Here is a 13,802-nt window from a genome sequence, read left to right on the forward strand (position 1 = left end):
TGATAGAATTCAGCAGAGAATCCATCAGGTCCTGGACTTTTCTTTTTTGGAAGACTCTTGATTGCTGCTTCAATTTCATTTTTTGTTATAGATCTATTCAGGTGATTAATGTCCTCTTGGTTCAGTCTGGATGATCATAAGTATCTAGAAATCTGTCCATTTCTTCAAGATTTTCAAATTTATTTGAATATAGGTTCTCAAAGTAGTCTGTGAGGATTTCCTGGACTTCCATGGTGTTTGTTGTTATCTCCCCTTTTGCATTCCTGATTTTACTGATTTGGTGTTTTTCTCTCCTCTTTTTAGTCAGGTTTGCCCAGTGGTCTATCAACCTTGACAACTTTTTGTTTCATTAAATCTTTGTATAGTTTTTTCGGTTTCTATTTAATTGATTTCTGTTCTTATTTTTATTATTTCTCTCCTTCTATTTGTTTTGGGATTTGCTTGTCTTTGTTTTTCTAGGACTTTGAGATGTATCATTAGGTCATTGATTTGAGATCTTTCAATCTTTTTAATATATGCACTCATGGCTATAAACTTTCTTCTCAGGACTGCCTTTGCTGTGTCCCATAGGTTCTGGTAGGTTGTGTTTTCATTTTCATTGACTTTCAGGAACTTTTTAACTTCCTCTTTCATTTCATCAATGACCCATTGTTCATTAAGCAATGAGTTGTTCAGTTTCCAGCTGTTTGCATGTTTTTTGTCTTTATTTTTGTTGTTGAGTTCTAGTTTTAATGCATTGTGATCAGATAGAATGCATGGTATAATTTCTATTTTCTTATATTTGCTGAGGCTTGCTTTGTGCCCTAGGATATGATCTATTTTGGAGAATGTTCCGTGAGCTGCTGAGAAGAATGTATATGGTTTAGAAGTTGGATGAAATGTTCTGTAGACATCAACTAGGTCTATTTGATCTATGGTATATTTTAGATCTTGGATTTCTTTATTGATTTTTTGTTTGGATGACCTATGTATTGATGATAATGGGGTGTTAAAGTCTCCCACAACCACTGTGTTGGAGTTAATATATGTTTTTAGGTTCTTCAGGGTATGTTTGATGAAATTGGGTGCGTTGACATTGGGTGCATATAGGTTGATAATCGTTATTTCCTTTTGGTCTATTTCCCCTTTTATTTGTATGGAATGTCCTTTATCTCATTTGATCAATGTAGGTTTGAAGTCTACTTTGTCTGAGATAAGTACTCCTGCCTGTTTTCGGGGCCCATTGGCTTAGTAAATCTTCCAACCTTTCATCCTAAGCCAGTGTTTGTTTCTATTGATGAGATGGGTCTCCTGTAAGCAACAAATTGTTTCTTTTTTCTTTTCTTTTTTCCCTGAGTGGGGTTCAGTCTGTCCAGGGAGTTAATCTGATTTGTCCCAGGGAGTACCACTTGCTGCTTATTTGCTCACCTGGTGGTCTCCCAAGCAGGTTAGGAGTTGACGTCTGGCGGTGTGGGAGCCCTCCTGGTTTCTCTGTTTAATGTGGCAGGGGGATGTGGTGCACAGGCTGGGGTGTGGAGGTGTCAGAGTTTTGCCTCTTCTTGGTGGTTTTTCCTGCCAGTATCTCTAGCATCTCTCCAAGAGTTTACTTTAGGAAGCATGCTTTCTGCTTCCTCCCTCTAGTTGCCATCTTGTCTCCAAATTCCTGCATGGCTCTATCTTTCTCAGTTGTGAAGTGTTTCTCCAATGACCCACTTTTTAAAAATTTTACTTTATTTTGAATTAGCATACATTCATAATTCAAGGGGATGTCATTGTGATATTTTCATACATTCATAAGAATCTGGAATATTTCATGATTTGCATGTTATTCTTGTGCAAAGACCATGCTAATTTTCTCTGTATCCATCCAATTTTAGTACATGTGCAGTCAAAGCAAGCACTCTAAGCACCCACTTTTAACAAGTTCCACTTCCATGCTTCTCACCATGAAACTCATCATTACCAATAACTATGAATGCTTCAATAATCTTAGTTTCATGCATTCTGTTTCCTGACAACCCTTATTTTTCCACATTATTCCCTCTAGACTTTCAATTTTAAGAATACCCTAATACCATCTAGATAATCTTTAGGTCCTTCTACATCCATCCTGTCCCTTTGATATCTTTTCTTCCCTTACTCCCTGAAAATTCATGAAGTGTTCCATGTTTTCCTTCAAACCCTTGAATTTATCTTTTAACATTTTCTAATCATCTAATGGATCTAATCCATCTGTATTATTACTGTGTCTGTTTATAAAGCTGACTTCTTTCTCCTGGTAATGCGACACATTTTCTTGCATATATATGCATATATATGTATGTACACAGACATACATATAGAAAGAGAGAGAGATTTTGAATTTTATGTTGTTCAGTTAGATGTTTGTTTTCTTCCTTTAAAATGTGTCATACATTTCCTGTCAGATGGTCAAGTTAGCTACAAATCACTTTGATCCTTTTGAGGTTTGTCTTAAGTTCTGCTAGTGATTTTGTGAAGAATCTACTCTGGTTTGTTATAACTCAAAGGTCTCTCAGGCTGGCAGAAACTATAGAATTTCTTCAGCTTTAAGTTTCCCTTTTTTTTTTGCATTCTTCCAACATCATTTGTGGCTTGGTATTCAGCAACAAAAATAAGAGGACTGCTATACAATTTTCTGAAGTTCTTTTTTGTTATTACCTTGCAAATTCTAGTCCTCTCAGTATCCCTCAACTCCAATCTTTTTCTTCTCAACCCCTGAGATACTGTACTCTGGATTTCTCTCTGTACTGTGATCCAGAAATACCTCCAGGCAGAAAGTTAAGAGCTCTTTTACCTGTTTCTTTTCTCTCAGGGATCACAGTCCTATACTTCCTGATGTTCGATGTTTGAAAATAGTTATTTCATGTATTTAGTTTTCTAATTGTTTAGAAAAGAGGTGGTTAGCTGAATATATTGTGTTCCCTTCTCTGGTAATAAATTTTCTTATTAGTAGTATGCTAGCTGACTTAAAGACTTCATGCACAGATTACAAAAGCCACATTTTTCTGAAGAGCCAATTTAATCTTTAGAAGACATTTAATACATTTCGTACTTATTACAGCAAATACTACTATATACTCTAGAATGTGGTGAACGTTTCGAATATATCTTTGTAATGCTGTATCCTGAAATATTTTCCCCTCTCCCCTTCACTTCATTCACTCACCTCTACTATCAAGGGAAACAGTTTCAAAAGACAACCTCAGCCAGGTGCTGGTGGCTCACACCTATAATCCTAGCTACTTGGGAGGCTGAGATTTAAGAGGATCACAGGTCCAGGCAAAAAAGTTCCCAGGTTTCCATCTCAGCAGAAAAAAAAATTGACATGATGGTGTGTGCCTTTCATCCCACCTATGGCAGGAAGCTTAAAATAGGAGGATCGTAGTCCAGGCCAACCTAGACAAAAAATGAGACCTATCTCCAAAATAATATATTTGACATATTATAAGAGCTTTTGTAAATGCCACACATACCCCCACCCAGTGCAACATAAAAAAATTAATTAAAAAAAAAAGCTGGAGACTGGCTCAATTGGTAGAGTTCCTGCCTAGCAAGTGCACAGCCCTGATTTCAAGCCTCCATACCATAAAAAAGAAAATAAAGACAACCTTAAGGAATGCTTAGCTGTCTAATAGCTGAAATTTTCCAAGAAAACAGTCACTAGAGTTTTCTCAACTTGTTATTCTCACCTATCTCAGAGATCTTAAGCAGGGGCAGATGGAACCCAGCTAACCTACAGGATCGATGCTATGACTCATTAGTGCCATTTAGTTGAATTATTAGGTCCTATATACAAAAGATATTGAATGCATCATTAAGGATATCAACCCCATATGCATTTCACTTAATATATAAGCATAATTTGTGCTATATCAACCTCAGTTCTTAATAATTCCCATCCCCAATCCCCAGATTCACATACATGAGTATCTTCCAACATCCTGGACCTCATCTTTCTGTTCCCTATACTATTTCTGCCTATGGTGACAATGGAATCCATCTTCTTCAATAATGGAGGTGACCTGCAGCCCTGGTAATAGTGGACAAATATTAAGGAATGTTGTTATCTGGTGGAATGACCCAGTAACTATTGTGTCAAAGTTCTGCACTGTTGCAAACAAGATATTGATCCTGTGCAGGGAGATTTACTCAAAACTTAAACTGATGTCTTATTTTAAGAATCATCCTGTGATAGGTAACATATTCCCTCTTGCTTTCCTTTTTACTCTCAGGAAAGTAGATCTCAGGTGTCTAGAATGGTATCTGGAAAACAGTTAGGCTCAAATGTATCTTTTAAATGAATGCATGTTATCTGTGGAGCAATAAAATACGTGGAGACTTCCAATATCTTTGCCAAGATCAAAGTAGCTGTAAGCCCCTAGCATGTCAGCCTTATTTCACTACAAATTTTATGTTACATATTTTCCTCTGATCGTTACAGAGTTTTTGGCTCATTTGCTACCATTTGGCTCATATTGATCTTTCTTAAGCATTTCTTAACCAAGCTTGATAAAAAAAATGTGCATTCATCCTTCTATATTGGAATTCCACATCTATGGAGTCAGCCAACTTTAGATTGAAAATATAGACTTGGAGAAAAATTGTTTCTGCACTGAATATGTACAGGCATCTTGTTATTCCATAAACAATTATTTACCTGCTGTCCATAAAGCATTGGTATTATATGCAATCTACAGAAGATTTAAAGTACATACTTATGCAGATTATATGCAAGTACTACACCACTTTTATTTAAAGGAGTTGAGATCTGCACATTTTGGTATCCATGGAACTTTGTGGGACTAATCCCCATCCCCAGTCATAGCGGGAGTGACCATGTTCCTACTGTCTTGGGAAAACTTAAAATTAAATGACCAACTTATAATATTAAGGATTATTTCATTACTATTCTTTTACAGATATACATGTAGTTTTATCTTACCTACCAATAAGTTGTCTTCACATGTTACTGTGAAACACCTTCAGAGGTTCTTACAAAACTTCTTAATCTGGGTTCTTAAGGATACAATAGATTTTAAGAGAGATTAGTACTGGTCTTTGTGCATATTTTCCCATCATCTGCCATTTTAAAACATACATTACTCTGAATAGAATATGGGTTTCCTGAAAGCAGAGGAATGTTTTTTCATACTTATATCACTAATTCCTGTCACAGAACCCAGCACTGGTTGTAGATGCTTAGTGCATGTTTGTGAGTGAATGTTAGGGCATCAAAACTCATTTACTGAAGACCCTCTGAGAACACAATCTCATTCAACAGTCAGGACACAGACACAAAGGAGAAATATTATGAAGTAGCAAACCTGGAGATATGGCAACTATCCTTGAGCACCGAAAACATCCAACTCTGTAGGACCACAGGCAAAAATCACAAGTGTTTGCAAAGAAAGGTACAATAACAAAGATACGTTAATGCTACCTTGAATATACTAAAAAAGAATACACTTGATAAGTGGAATTAAGGAGAAGAGAGAAAAAAAGAGAACTATCTAAAATGCATATAATTTTAAACTGTTTCTTATTTAAAGGCAATTTCCAAAAATTGTCAGTCAAAAAACACAGAGCTGTCATAGTGGCTTAAGTGGTACAGCACCTGTCTAGCAAGCATGAGGCCTTGTTTTCAAACTCCAGTACCATTAAAAACAAACAAACAAAAAACATAGATGAAACAAAACTAGGGGTTATTTTTTGAGAAGATTAAACAAAATTGGCAAATCCTTAGCTACATTAAGAAAACAAGAAAGAAGATTAAAATAAATAAAATCAAAAGTAAAAGAGGAACTAGCATCACTGATGATGTAGAAATATAAAGAATGGTAAGAAACTATTATGAACAATTACACTCTGGACAACCTAAGAAAATGATAAATTCATAGAAACATGTAAATAACCAAGAATGAATGATGAAGAAATTTGAAATCAGGACTGAACAATAATGAGTACGGAGAATGAATCAGTAATTAAAAGTGTTGGACAAGATCGTTTCATGGCTGAATTCTACCAAATATTTAAAGAACTAATATCAGTCTTTCTCAAACTCTTCCAAAAAAAACTGAATAGGAGGGAATATACTGCTAATTTTATTTTATGAAGTCAAGCAAAGGGACTACAAGAAAACTGCAGGCCAGTGTGACTGATGAACATAGATGTAAAAGTCTTCAGCAAAAGTCAGACCAACTGTATCAACAGTACATTAACAAATGATTCAACATGATCAAGTAGGATTTACCCCTGGGATGCAAGATTGGTTCAAAATATGCAAATCAATAAATGTGATCCACCATATAACAGAATAAGGACAAAACTATACAGTCATCTGAATATATGAAAAAAGTATTTGACAAAATTCAATTCCATCTTTTCTTGATTAAAAACAAACACTCTAAACAATTTGGGTATAGAAGAAATCTAACTCAACAAAATAATATAAGTCAGCCCACAACTAACTAATAAATGACCAGGCCACAACTAATACCATACTCAATGGTAAAAAGTTGAAGGATCTTTCTATAAAACCAAGAGTAACACAAGGGCACCTATTTTCATCACTTCTACTCAACATATCAGAAGTCCTGGCCAGAGCAATTAGACAAGAGAAAGAAATAAAAGGCATCCAAAGTGGAAAGAAGGATCTGTTTGGTGATTATATTATCCTATATATAAATATATTATGTAATAAAAAAATATTCCACCAAAAACTACTAGAACTAATAAACTAATTCAGGAAATTTTCAAGATACAAATTAATATGCAGAAAATAGTACCATTTCTGTGCACTCATAACAAATAATCTGAAAAAGAAATAATGAAAACAATCCCATTTACAATATCAATAAAAATAAAATATTTAAGAGTACATTTAACCAAGAAAGTGAAAGGTCTGCATACTAAAAACCACAAAGTATTGGTGAAAGAAATTGGTGATGACACAAATAAATGAAAAAATAGTCTAGATTCCTATTTCTCACCCTGAACTAAAACCAATCCAAAGATATTAATGTAAAACCTGAAACTTTGAAAGTACTACAGGAAAGAATAAGGAGAACACTGAAACATATGGGCATAGGCAATAACTTCCTGAATAGAACTCCAATAGCTCAGTAATTAAGAGAAAGGATCAACAAATGGAACTGCATCAAACTAAAAAGCTTCTGAAGAACAAAGGAACAGTTACTGGACTGAAGAGGCAGCCCACAGAAAGGGAGAGATTATTTGCCAGCTATCATATACAGGGAGCTCAGAAAACTAACCCTGCAAATAATCAATAACCCATTGAATCAATAAGAAAATAAACTGAATGGACAATTCTCAAAAGAAGAAGTACAAATGGGCAATAAATACATGAAAAATATTCAACATCCTTGGTCCTAATGGCAGCACAAATCAAAACGACATTGGGATTTCACCTCACTCCACTCAGAATATCTTTTATCAAGAACACAAACAGCAAATGTTGGTGAGGAAGAGGGGTGAAAGGAACACTTACACACTGTTGGTAGGAATGTAAATCAGTGCAACCACTATGGAAAGCAGTGTGGAGGCTTCTCAAAAAACTAAAAATAAAACTAACCATACAACCCAGCGATATCACTCCCAGGCATATATACATAAGAATGTAAGTCAGGATATAATAGAAACACTTATGCACCCATGTTTATTGCAGCAGTATTCAGACTAGCCAAACCCAGATGCTCTACAACTGATGAATGGATTAAGAAAATGTGTATGTATATACAATGGAGAATTATTCAGCCATAAAGAAAAAATGAAATTATGTTGTTTGCAGGTAAATGGATGGAATTGGAGACCATCATGCTAAGTGAAGTAACTAAGTAAAAAGGTTCAGAAGGACAAAGGGCACATTTTCCCTCATATGTGGAAGCTAGATCTAAAAGATAAATGCATATACAGAAATACATACATGATCATATGTATCTTTGTGTGTGTGTATATATATAATTGGGATTGTTTGAGGAGACTAGAGGAGACAGGAGAGGAAAGGAGAAAGGGAGAGAGTATCAAAATACACTGTATCTGCTTATGAAGATGGCATAAGGAAACACAACGAAAGCTGTGTGTAGTGGGGGTAGTGGTGGATAGAAAAAGAGGGTGCTAATCTGATTTATAGTACAATATATTCATGTGTAAAATACCATAATGAAACCCTTTTGAACAATGAAAATACACTTAAAAGTGAAGAACAGGAATGTTAAACAGGTTCTGTTTGGGAGTGGGAAGCAGTGGGAGGGGGAGGAGAAGAGGGTGAAGGAGGGTGAATAAGGTCGATGCAGTTTTTATACTTTTGTAAAAATAGAAAAATGAACCCAATTGACATTGTTTTAAGAATGGAGCAGAGTAATGAGGGAAGATGACAAAGGGGGTGAATTTACTCAAAGTACATATAGAAATGTCACATTGAAATCCCCCCATATAACTAATATGCTAATAAAAATAATTTTAACAACTAAGTGAAATGACTTTACAACTAAAAAAAAGAAAAAAACAAAAATAAATAAATACGTAATTATTTTTTCAAAACAAATTAAAACTAAAAAAAAAAAAACAACAATGACATAGGTATCAAGTGAGGCAAAAAGTGGGTGACGTAATATTTAGCCACAATCTGGAAAACACTACCATGATCTTCATTCACTATTCTTTTCAAATCAGTGTCACTTTAACTCCTACATTTTTTTCTTTCTTTTATCTTGAAACCTTGGAAACTGAAAGGACTTTGGATTAGGACTCAGGATTTTAAGCCCAATTCTGGCTTTAAAGAGCAACGTGATTTGGGGTCAGTCATTTAATTACTTATAGCTTCAGTTTCTTAGATTTAAAATGAAGATATGTTCCCACATAATTACTTGATTCTCTTCAGTAATTAAATTCAATGACAATCATTCCATTGGTCCACAACTTGTCACTGTAAAGCAAGTTACATATAGAAATTTTTAAGTCAACCTCCAAATGAAAAATACTCCATTCATTATGTCTCTAGGAATTCTGTTCCTTCTCTAAGTAATGGAGAAAGATAACAGCCTGAGGCAAACAGAAGGACAATGTATCATCATTACTATGATTAAATAGAGAAAAGCCTGGAGCTGACTCACTGTTAAAGAAATCACAAATTAAAACTTTGTTGTGGACATTCCTATTACATAGCTTTTCCCAATAGGATTTTCCTACTAATTGTTGATCATCTCATGTAGAAAGAGAGACATATCTGTCTTAGTTAATAGTAGTTATATTAGTCAGTTCTTGGATGGAAACAAGAAAAGTAAACTCAGTATCCAAAGTGAAAAAGGATGATTTGGAAGGATGCTGGGGTCTCTCAGATCAGACTTGAAGAGTGGTTAACAGCTCAAAGAAATCTAGAGATTGCACAACATAGGCCGGATCCATGTTATACTACAGAAAAATAAATCTGGTCCTTGAGCCCCTCTGTGACCATTCTATGCCCAAAAACTCTTCCTACATAAATTACTCACATAAGAATCCCAAAAGCCAACATTTCCCAATTGTATTAGAGCAAAGGATTTAGACCCTCAGATTAGAGACCAAAAGTGGGAGTATGGAGTCAGAGAATATACACCTAGACTCTACACACAAGACAAATTCCACAAAAAAAAGATGTAGGCCTAAGTAGCACAAAAGAAAAAAAACAAAGAAGATATCTATAGCCAACATTAAACTGAATGGAGAAAGACTGAAATAATTTTATCTGAAGTCATGAACAAGACAAGAATGTGTTTACTCTCTCAAGTCTTAGTCAACATAGTGCTCGAATTCTTACAGCAATAAGGCAAGAGAAAGAAATAGAAAGTGATACAAATAGGAAAGGAAGTAGTCAAATTATCCTAATCTACAGATAAGATCCTGTACTTAAAAGACCCTAAAGATTCCCCCCAAGAAAACTCTAGAGCTGATAAACACTTCCAGCAAAGTAGCAGGATACAAAAATCAGCATGCAAAAATTAGTAGTTTTTCTATATACCAATAAAGAAGATGCTGAAAAAAATCAGGAAAACAATACCATTCACAATAACTTTTAAAATAAAATAAAACACTTAGGAATAAACCTAACCATTGAGGTGAAAGACCTCTACAAAGAAAACTATAAACACTTAAGAAAGAAGTTAAAGAAGACACTAAAAGATAGAAGGACCTCCCATGTTCCCTCCACTATTAATTGGCACAATTAATATTGTGAAAATGATCATACTAATACCAGCCTGGATTGTTATTCTCTGGGCTCATGTCCTAGAGCAATTATTGAAGGCACCAGACAAGCAGTTAAGAGTTAAAGCAAGTTCACGCCACAGACCAAGAGTTAAGAGTAAACCAAGCAGAAAGTTTATTGAATGGATAGAAAAGCACCCTGATGGGTGGGACTTAGAGAAAGATCTAAACCAAAGGATGACTGGAGTTCACAAGATTATATAGAAGTCAATTTAGGCATCCCTCCCCACTCTACCTTTGCCACTGTAGCTATAATTGACTGTATAAATGACTTTTGATCAAGTCTGGCCATCTAATTGCCCCTCATTCTTATCAGACTAGACATTCCAAGAGATGCTCATTAGTCCATCCTGTCCTTGAACCTTATCACTTACAATTTATGACTACCACTCATTATTCTGACGAGACCTCTTTTTTTGTTATTTTAGGTAAGTTTTCTATGTTAATCTCCTTTTAGGGGTCTATATCTCATTCCTTTAGATGTCTTTCTTTAGGAATGTTTTATTTTGTTTTCCTTGCCTAGGAAGAGAAGCTAGTGTGCCTTGGCACCTTTCTCAGTCTCCCTAAATGTTTTGTTTTTAAGTATGCCTTCCTATCTCCTTTATCTAAAACAGTTATTTCTGCCATCCTGTTCCTTTATGTCCCCAGGGTTATTTCTGTTGTTTGTTCCCAGGGACATTTGTGCCATTTTATTTCCCCTCACATTTGTCCCCTTACAATATTCCTGAAACCAATCTACAGATCCAATGTAATCTCATCAAAATTCCAATGACATTCTTCACAAAAATATAAAAAAGCAATCCTAAATTCATATGGAAACACAGAAGTCTCCAAATGGCCAAAGCAATCCTGAGCAAAAAAAAGAGTAATGTTGGTGACATCATAATACCTGACTTCTGACTATACTACAGAGACGTAGTAACAAAAACATCATGGTGATAACACAAACACAGACTCACAGAGCAGTGGAATAGAAGACCAAAAATAATTCTATACAGCTATGGCTGTCTGATTCTCAACAATGGTGCCAACAAAGGTTGGAGAAAAGACAGCTTCTTTAGCAAATGGTTCTGGGAAACTGGATATCCACATATTGAAACTGATCCCTATCTCTCACCCTGTACAAAAATCAATTGAAAATGGATCAAAGACCTTAATATAAGTCCATAAACTGAAACTACTAAAGAAAAGCCTAAGGAAAATCCTTGAAGATATTTGACTTTCCCAATAGCTCAGGAAATAATAGCAAGAATTGGCAAGTGGAACTGCATTAAATTAGAGGTGCTCCTGCACAACAGAGGAAACAATTATCAGAGTGAAGAAACAGTCTACAGAATAAGAGATCTGCCAGCTATTCATCAGATGGAGGATTGATACCAGAATATATAAAGAACTCAGAAATTAAACACTGAAAGGATAAATAATCAAATCAAGAAAATAGCAAATAAATTGAACAGACAGTTCTCAAAAGAAGAAGCACAAATGAAAAAAATGTACATAATCTTTAGCCATCAGGGGAATGCAAATAAAAACTACATTGAGATATTTAATCTAGTCAAAATAGGTATCATCAAGAAAACAACAAAAGCTGGCTAAGATGCAGGGGAGGAAATGCTTATACATCCTTGTTTAAGGAATGTAAATTAGTCTAGCCAGTATGAAAATCAGTATGGAGTTTCTTCAAAAAACAAAAAGTAGAACTACCTTATAATCCTGTAATACCATCAGGCATATATCCACAGGAATATGTCAGCATACAATAAGATATCTGCACACCCATGCTTATTGCAGCATAATTCACATAGCCAAGTTATGGAATCAGCCTAGGTGCCATCAACAGACAAATGGATAATGAAAATGTGGTATATATTCACATTTCATTCAAAGAATGAAGTTATGCTCTTTGTAGGAAAATGGATGGAACTGGCAGCCATCATATTAAGCAAAATAAACCTGACTCAGAAAGATAAATACACATCTCCTCTCACATGAAGAACTTAAATTTTACAAATACATGAAAGTAGTAAAGAAATATTTGGAAGAGAAAGGAGTAGGTACAAGGGAAGGCAATTGGGGGTAAAGATGATTATATTACATTATACACATGCATGAAAATATCAGAATGAAAACCAATTAATGCTGATAATAAAAGAGAAAAAAGTGGGTCCCCCACCCCTGCCTTACCACAACCACACCACTCTATTGTAGCTCACCAAACTGCTGGACAATTAAGATCTCAGTTTTTTTAATTTTTTATTTTTCAGTACTTGCTAGTAACCTCTGGTCTCTAACTCAAATGTCACTGTGTATAAGAACTTAACTCAAGTTTATTTTGGTTATTTATCAGCTATTTTGCTCTTTCAAATTTATCTTGCCATTTACAGCACCATGAATGACCCTGGAGTATGTTATGCTAAGTGAAATAAGCCAGGCACAGAAATACTGCATGATCTCACTTGTACGTAGAATCTAAATCATCTTTCATGGAAGCAAACAGCAGAATGGTGCTGCCAAGTGCTAAGAGTGGGAGAAGTTGGGAGAAGCTGGTCACAGGGTACAAACTTTCAGTTGTAAGATAAATAAGTTCTGGAAATCTAAGGTACAGGATGGTGGCTATAGTTAATATTACTGTATTAAGCACTTGATCTGCCAAGAGAATAGATCTTAAATGTTCTCATTACAAGATATGTGAGATGATAGATGTGTCAATTTACTTGATTGTGGTAATTACCTCACAACATATTCATATGTAAAATCATCACATCATATACTCTAAATATATACAATTTTTTGTGCTACTGAGGATTGAACTCAGGGCCTTATGCTTGCTAGGCAAGCACTCTACCTTTGAAGCCACAACCCCAGTACTTTTGCTTTTAGTTGGTTTTTCAGACAGGGTCATGTGCTTTTTCCTGAGTCAGCCAAGGACCATGATTCACCTCACTTTACATAGTTGGGATTACAGATGTGCACCACCATACCAGCTTTTTTTGAGACAACTAAAAAAGTCTCACTACCTTTTGCCCCGACTGGCCTTGAACCTTTATCCGCCCATCTCCACCTTATCCTCCTCCTCCCATAAGCTGGGATTACAGGAATATGCCACCTCAACTAGCCCAAATATATATAATTTTTATTTGTCAATAATACCTCAGTACAGCTGAAAAATATACGTATCATTAATTCTCTCACAGAATTAATGGAATTAATGGAATTAGGTAGTGGTAATGGTTTCACAACCTTGGAGTAAATGCCAAAAAAAAAAAAACAAAAAACCCAAACTGAATGGTAGTTAAAGTTTAAAAACAAAAAACTTGCGCACAAGTTTCATTGCAATGCAATGAAAGTCATCAGGCTAAATTAAATGAAACACAAATGCTTCCACTGTAAACAGCAGTCCTGGCATCCCAACTCTAACACTGTGCTAGAAAGCTATTTTGAAATACATGACAATCTAAGTTCTGACTGACTGAATTTTATCACTCAATCTACAAAGATAATAGTCTTCCCCAAAGCAGCTGAATCTCTAGCCCAGATGTTCT

At 35.1% G+C, this 13,802-nt stretch overlaps 1 non-coding gene across 1 annotated transcript; it reads right to left on the reverse strand.

Moving 5' to 3' along the window:
* Nucleotides 1–1,774: 1,774 nt before the first annotated feature.
* Nucleotides 1,775–1,880, reverse strand: LOC141422043 (U6 spliceosomal RNA). Its single transcript, XR_012446709.1, has one exon. It is a non-coding gene; the product is annotated as a U6 spliceosomal RNA (small nuclear RNA).
* Between the last annotated feature and the right edge of the window lie 11,922 nt (nucleotides 1,881–13,802).

This window comes from Castor canadensis, chromosome 3 (assembly GCF_047511655.1).
Source record: "Castor canadensis chromosome 3, mCasCan1.hap1v2, whole genome shotgun sequence".
NCBI lineage: Eukaryota > Metazoa > Chordata > Mammalia > Rodentia > Castoridae > Castor > Castor canadensis.